Source organism: Papio anubis, chromosome 6, assembly GCF_008728515.1.
Source record: "Papio anubis isolate 15944 chromosome 6, Panubis1.0, whole genome shotgun sequence".
Lineage (NCBI taxonomy): Eukaryota > Metazoa > Chordata > Mammalia > Primates > Cercopithecidae > Papio > Papio anubis.
In genome coordinates this window covers 45696871-45704659 of record NC_044981.1, presented here as the reverse complement: position 1 = coordinate 45704659, position 7789 = coordinate 45696871, and positions in this window count along the sequence as shown.

Sequence of the window (7789 nt, the reverse complement as noted above, 5' to 3'; positions counted from 1 at the left end):
GCCCAGGCTGGTCTTGAACCCCTGAGCTCAAGTGATCCACTTGCCTCAGCCTCCCAAAGTGCTGGGATTACAGACGTGAACCTCCATACCTGGCCCAGCCCTTTGCTTTTGACATCTATCTATGATGATCTGAATAGCTTCATCTCATTCCTTTTAATGGTTCTATAGTATTTCATCACATAAATATACCACAGTTTATTATCCATTCTCCTATTGATAGGTACTTTGGTTATCTTCAATTCTTTTTAATTTCTTTCTTTCTTTCTTTCTTTCTTTCTTTCTTTCTTTCTTTCTTTCTATTTTAGCAGAGCTGGAATAAGCATCCTTAAATTTGTATCCCTGTGTACTTTTGCAAGAGTTTCCTTAAGCATATGTACCTAAAAGTGGCACTGCTGGATTAGGGAATGAACATATTTAGTTTCAGCAGGTATTTTCAATTGGTTTCCAAATGTTTGTACTTTACATTCTTATACTCAGTCCCTGACAACTCAAAAGAAAACTATAATAGTTATATTAGTCTTTCTGGAGACCCTGTTCATGTAGCACTAGGCTGGAAATCTTCAGCCTTTCTGAAGGTGGAAAGTGAGGCTTCTTAAGTTTATCTAAGAAGCATCTAGGTTTTACCACATAAGGCTAAGAACTATGTGATCAATCAAATTAGACTTTTGGGCCAGGTGCCATGACTCACAACTGTAATCGTAATACTTTGAGAAGCTGAAGCAGGAGGCTTGCTGGAGCCTAGAAATTTGAGACCAGCCTGGGCAGCATAGTGAGATCCAATCTCTATAAAAAACAGCAACAAAAAATTAGCCAAGAGTGGTGGCATGTACCTGTGGTCCCAGCTACTCAGAAGCTGAGGTAGGAAGATTGTTTGAGCTTAGGTTGAGGCTACAGTGAGCCATGATCACATTGCTGCTCTTTAGCCTGTCTCAAAAAAAAAAAAAAAAAAAAAAAAGACTTTTAAAGATTATTTAAGACGTGGAAAATGTTCACAATATAATGTTTAATTTAAAAGGAGCTGGGCACTGAAGAGGGAGGAGGCAGAGAAAGATGGTGGAATAGAACTCTCCAGTGATCATTGTCCCCATAGGAACAACAAATTTAGCAACTATCCACACAATAAAGCACCTTTTGGAAAAACAAAAAATCAGGTGAGCAATCACAGTACCTGGTTTGACTATCATGGCAAGAAAAGAGGCACTGAAGAGGGTAGAAAAGACAGTCTTGAATTGCTTACACTCTCTCTCCCCCATTCACCAGAAGCAGCTCTGTGGTGCTGAGAGAGATTCTATGTCCTTGGGGGAGGGAGAGAACAGTGACTGTGGGACTTTGCATTGGAACCCAGTGCTGCCCTGAACTCACAGTGGAATGCAACACAGGACAGGGTTAAGCTCGCACCCATGGAGTGAGCAATTAAACCAGTCCTGGCCAGAGGGGGAATTGTCCCTATCAGTGGTTAGAACCCGAGTTCTAGCTAATTCCACTACCATGAGCTGACACACTCTGGGGTTATAAATAAACTTGAAAGGCAATCTAGGTCACCAGGACTGTAATTCCTGGACAAGTTCTGATGCTGTGCTGGGTTTGGAGCCAGTGTACTTGGGGTGCACACAACCCAGTGAGACATCAGCTGGTCCGGCCAAGGGAGTGCTTGTGCCATCTTTCCCCCAGTTCCAGGCAGCACAGCTCACAGCTTTGGGAGAGACTCTTCCTCCTTGAAGAAAGGGGAAGGAAGAGTAAAAAGGACATTGTCTTGCAAACTTGAGTACCAGATCAGTCACAGTAAAATGAAGGACCAAGCAGACCCCTAAAGTCCCTGATCCCAGGCCTTAGCTCCTGGACGGCATTTCCAAACCTGCCCTGGGCCAGAAGGTAACCCACTGCCCTGAAGGGAGAGTCCTAGGACTGGCAAGATTTATTACTTGCTAACTAAAGAGCCCTTGGGTCTCGAATAAACACCATTGGTGGCCAGGCAACACTTGCCGTGAGGGTGGAGCCATGGTGGCTACAGGGAGAGACTTCTTCTGCTTGAGGAAAGGAGAAAAAAGATGAAAAAGAAATGTGTCTTGTAACATTTATGTCAGCTAAGCCACAGTAAAGTAGAGCACCTAGTAGATTTCTAACATTCCTGACTCTAGGCTCTGGCTTCTGGGCAGTATTTGTAGACCCACCCTGGGTCAGAAGGGAACCTGCTATTCTGAAGGGAAAGACACAAGCTTGGTTGGGTTTACCACCTGCTGACTAAAGAACTTTTGGGCCTTGAACAACCATCAGCAGTAGCCAGGCAATAGTTACCACAGGCCTTTGCCAACTCCTAGTACTGTTCTGGCTTCAGGTCTGACCAAGCACAGTCTCAGTGGTGGTGGCTATAGCGGTGCTTGTGTTACACCTCCCTCAACTCCAGGCAGCATAGCATGGAGGAGAGAGTTCATTTGTTTGTGGGAGAGTAAGGGAAGAGAACAGAGACACTACCTGATAATACAGGAAATTCACCTGGGTCTTTCTCAAGACCAATAAGTTGGTATCTATATGAGTCTGTAAGAGTCTGCATCATGGGGCTGGAGGTGTCCCCTAAAGCAGATACAGCTACAGAGACCAAACACTTACAACACAATACTCAATTCACTTTGAATACTTGGAAAGCCTTCTCAAGAAGGATGGGTATAAATAAGCCCACACTATGAAGATTACAATAAATATCTAACTCTTGAATGTCTAGATACAGATGAATATCTGCAAGCCTCAAGACCATCCAGGAAAGCATGACCTCACCAAACAAAGTAAAAATGGCAGTAGAGACCAATCCTGCAGACGCAGAGATCTGTGACTTTTCAGACAGAGAATTCAAAATAACTCCTTCGAGGAAGATCAATGAATTAACAGATGAATGAAAGATCAAGATAACACAGAGAAGAAATTTAGAATCCTTTTCAGATAAATTTAAAAAAGAGATTGAAATAATTTTTAAAACTCAAGCAGAAATTCTGGAGCTGAAAAATTCAACTGATATACTGAAGAATGTATCAACTGATATACTGAAGTCTCTCAACAGCAGAATTAATCAAGCAGAAAAAAATTAGTGAGCTTGAAGACAGACTATTTGAAAATATAGTCAGAAAAGGCAAAAGAAAAAAGAGTAAAAAAAAAAAAAAAGTAAAAAAAAAAAAAAAAAGTAAAAAGAAGCAGACCAGGTGCAGTGGCTCACACCTGTAATCCTAGCACTTTGGGAGGCCAAGACAGGTGGATCACCTGAGGTCAGAAGTTCGAGACCAGCCTGGCCAACATGGCGAAGCCCCACCTCTACTAAAAAAATACAAAAAATTAGCCGGGTGAGGTGGTGTAATCCCAGCTACGTGGGAGCCTGAGGCAGGAGAATCACTTGAACCAGGGAGGCAGAGGTTGCAGTGAACTGAGATCGCGCCACTGCACTCCAGCTTAGGCAACAAGAGTGAAACTCCATCTCAAAAAAAAAAAAAAAAAAAAGAAAGAAAAGAAAAAGAAGGAAGTATGCCTATAAGATTTAGAATATAGCCTCAAAATGGCAAATCTAAGGGTTATTGGCCTTAAGACAGAGACACCCAGAGAGAGAGAGAGAGATCAGGGTACAAAGTTAATTCAAAGGGATAATAACGGAAAGCTTTTGAAACCAAGGAAAAGGTATCAATATTCAAGTACCAGAATAATACAGAACATGAAGCAGATTTAATCGAAATTAGACAACTTCAAGACATTTAATAATCAAATTCTCAAAAGTCAAGAATAAAGAAAAGATCCTAAAAGCATCAAGAGAAAAGAAAATAACATACAAAGGAGCTCCAATATGTCCGGCAGCAGAGTTCTCAGTGGAAACCCTACAGACCAAGAGAGAGTGATATGGCACTAATATGCTGAAAGAAAACAATGTTTACTAAAGTGCTGAAAGAAAACAACTTTCATTATAGGATCCTAAAGCTTTTATCCAGTGAAAATATTCTTCAAATATGAAGGAGAAATAAAGATTTTCCCAGACAAACAAAAGCTTAGAGTTTTCATCACCATCAGACCTGTCCTACAAGAAGTGCTAAAAGGAGTTCTTCAATCTGAAATGAAAGGATGTTAATGAGCAGTAAGAAATCATCTGAAGCTACAAAGCTCACTGGTAATAGTAAGTACACAAACAAATCCAGAATATGATAACACTGTAATTGTGGTTTGTAAATAACTCAAATCTTGAGTAAGAAGACTAAAGGATGAACCTATCAAAAATAATAACCACAACAACTTTTCAAGACGTAGCATAATAAGATATAAATAGAAACAGAAAAAGTTAAAAATGGAAGGATGTTGTTAAAATGTAGAGTTTTATTAGTTTTCTATTTGCTTGTTTGCTAGTTTGTTTATGCGATCTGTTAAGCTGCCATCAATTTAAAATAATGGGTTATAAGATAATATTTGCAAGCCTCATGGTAACCTCAAATGTAAAAACCTACAACAGATACATAAAAAAATAAAAAGCAAGAAATTAAAACATACCACCAGAGAAAATCATCTTTGGAACAAGAAGGACAAGAATAAAGGAATGAAGGGAGGAAAGGGGGAAAAACAAAAACAAAAACAAAAAAACCATAAAGCAGCAAAATGGCAAGAGTAAGTCCTTACTTATCAATAATAACATTGAATGTAAATGGACTAAACTCCCTAATCAAAAGACAGTGTAACTGAATGGATAAAAAAATGAGACCCAATTATTTTCTGCCTACAAGAAACACACTACACCTATAAAGACACAAATAAACTGAAAAAAGGACATTCCAGGCAAACAGAAACCAAAAAAGAGCAGGAGTAGCTATATTTATATCAGACAAAATAGATTTCCAGACAAAAATCATAAAAAGAGACAAAGAAGGTCATTATATAATGATAAAGGGGTCAATTCAACAAGAGGATATAACAAATACAAATATACATGCATCCAACACTGGAGCACCCAGCTATATAAAGTGAATATTATTAGAACTAAAGAGAGATAGATCCCAGTACAATAATAGCTAGAGATTTCAACATCTCAGTTTCAGCATTGGACAGATGATCTGGACAGAAAGTCAACAAAGAAACCCCAGTCTTAATTTGCACTGTAGACCAAATGGGCCTAATAGATATTTACAGAACATTTCATCCAATGGCTGCAGAATGCATAATCTTCCCCTCAACACATAGGACATTATCGAAAATAGAGCATATATTAGACCACAAAATAAGTCTTTAAAAGTTCAAAAAAACTAAAATTATATCGTTTCCTCTCTGACCGTAATGGAGTAAAACTAGAAATCAATAACAAGAGAAACTTTAGAAACTATTCAAACACATGGAAATTAAACAACATGCTCCTAAATGACTCACGGGTCAATAAAAAAATTAAGAAGGAAATTAAAAACCTTTTTGAAACAAATGAAAATGGAAACACAAGATACCAAAACCTATGGGATATAGCAAAAGTAGTATTAAGAGGAAAATTTATAACAATAAGTGCCTAAATTAAAAAAAGTAGAAAAACTTCGAATAAGCAATCTAATGATGCATCTTAGTGAAGTAGAAAAGCAAGAGCAAACGAATCCAAAATTAGCAGAAGAAAAGAAATAATAAAGATCAGAGGGCTGGGCGGGGTGGCTCACGCCTGTAATCCTAGCACTTTGGGAGGCCGAAGTGTGTGGATCATGAGGTCAGGAGTTCAAGTCCAGCCTGGCCAGCATAGTGAAACCTCGTCTCTACTAAAAATACAAAAATTAGCTGGGCATGGCAGCGGGCGCCTGTAATCCCAGCTACTCGGGAGGGTGAGGCAGGAGAATCACTTGAACCCGGGACATGGAGGTTGCAGTGAGCTGAGATCACGCCACTGCACTCCAGCTTAGGGAACAGAGTGAGAATTCATCTCAAAAAAAAAAAAAAAAAAATCAGATAACAAATTAATGAAATTGAAATGAAAAAAAATGCAAAATATCAAAGGAACAAAAGGTTTTTTTAAAAGATAAAATTGACAAACTTTTAGACAGCCTAATTAAGAAAAAAAGACCCAAATAAACAAGATCAGAGATTAAAAAGGAGACACTATGCAGGACACCATGACTCATGCTCGTAATCCCAGCACTTTGGGAGGCCGAGGAAGGCAGATCACTTGAGCTCAGAAGTTATGGACCAGCCCAGGAAACATAGTGAAACCATGTCTCTACTAAAAATCCAAAAATTAGCTGGGTGCAGTGACACATGCCTGTAGTCCTAGCTACTTGGGGGACTGAGGCAAGAGGATTACTTGAGCCTGGGAGGACAAGGCTGCAGTGAGCCATGTTCGTGCCACTACACTCCAACCTGGGCAACAACGTGAGACCCTGCCTCAGGGGGAAAAACAACAAAAAAGAAAAAGTAGACATTATAAGTTATACCACAGAAATTCAAAGGATGACTAGAGACTACTATGAGTAACTATATGTCAATAAATTGGAAAACCTAAAAGAAATGGATAAATTCCTAGACACCAACAACCTACCAAGAGTGAACCATGAAGAAATTCAAAACCTGAACAGACAAATAATAAGTAACAAGATCAAGGCCATAATAAAAACTCACCTAGGTAAGAAAAGCCTGAAACCTGATGGCTTCACTGCTGAATTTTACCAAACGTTTAAGGAAGAACTAATACCAATCCAACTCAAACTATTCTGAAAAATAAAGGAGGAGAGAATACTTTCAAACTCATTGTATGAAGCCAGTATTACCCTGATACCAAACCACATTATTAAGAAAAGAAAATTACAGGTCGTGGGTGCTGTGGCTCAAGCCTGTAATCCCAGCACTTTGGGAGGCCGAGGCGGGCGGATCACGCAGGTCAGGAGATCGAGACTATCCTGGCTAATAGGGTGAAACCCCGCCTCTACTAAAAATACAAAAACTAGCCGGCGCAGGTGGTGGACGCTTCTGTAGTCCCAGCTACCGGGAGGCTGAGGCAGAGAATGGCGAACCCGAGGTGGAGGCCAGTGAGCTGAGATCCACTGCATCTGTGCCTGGGCTACGAGCCACTCCAACAAAAAAAAAAAAAAAAAAAAAAAAAAAGAAAAGAAAATTACAGGCCAATATCTCCAATGAACATTGATGCAAAAATCCTCAATTAAATTCTAGCAAACTGGTTTCAACAATACATTAAAAAGATTACTCATCATAAGCAAGTGGAATTTATCCCAGACATGCAAGAATGGCTCAACATGCATAAATCAATCAATGTGATACATTATATCAACAGAATGAAGGACAAAACCATATGATCATTTCAATTGATGCTCAAAAAGCACTTGATAAAATTCCACATCTCTTCATGATGAAAACCTCAAAAAACTAGGTATAGAAGGGACACACTTTAACACAATAAAAGCCATATACAATAGACCCACAGCTAGTATCATATTAAATGAGGGGAAACTCAAAGTCTTTCCTCTAAGATCTGAAACAGGAAAAGGATGCCCACTTTCACCATTGTTACTCAACATAGTACTAGAAGTTCTAGTTAGAGGAATCAGACAAGAGAAAGGGCATCCAAATTGTAAAGGAACAAGTCAAATCATCCTTGTTTGCAGATATGTGAGCTTACATTTGGAAAAACCTAAGACTCCACCAAAAAATGATTAGAACGGATAAACAAATTTAGTAAAGTCAGAAGATACAAAACTAACAGAAAAATCAGTAACATTTGTATATGTCAACAGCAAATAATCTGAAAAAGAAATCAAGAAAGTAATCCCATATACAGTAGCTGCAAATAAAA